Genomic DNA, 405 nt, shown 5'->3' on the forward strand with positions numbered 1-405 from the left:
CGCTTCCCATTTCCCTCCAAAGTGCGGAGCACCTGGAGGATTGAAGGACCACTGAGTCCCATCATTGATGAGGAGCTGTGCGAGCTGTCTTGATTTAGCTGATCCTGACGAGAAGAGCATCTTTAGTTCCTTGTCAGCGCCAAGGAAATTGGTCCCACAGTCACTGAACAAGGAATGAGCGATCCCACGCCGACTTGAAAAGCGTCTATACGCCGCGATGAACCCCTCGGCCGAGTAGTCTGACACGACCTCGAGATGGACCGCTGAGGTGGTCATGCAGACAAAGATAGCCAACCAGTCTTTGTACGAGTTGTGTCCCCGCCCTTTCCAGGACCGTAGAGACACTGGGCCGGCATAGTCGATCCCAGTGTTGAGAAAGGCTCGAGCGGGAGTGAGTCTGGCTGG

Source organism: Diachasma alloeum, unplaced genomic scaffold (assembly GCF_001412515.2).
Source record: "Diachasma alloeum isolate Michigan unplaced genomic scaffold, Dall2.0 Dall_scaffold_01024, whole genome shotgun sequence".
Taxonomy (NCBI): Eukaryota; Metazoa; Arthropoda; class Insecta; order Hymenoptera; family Braconidae; genus Diachasma; species Diachasma alloeum.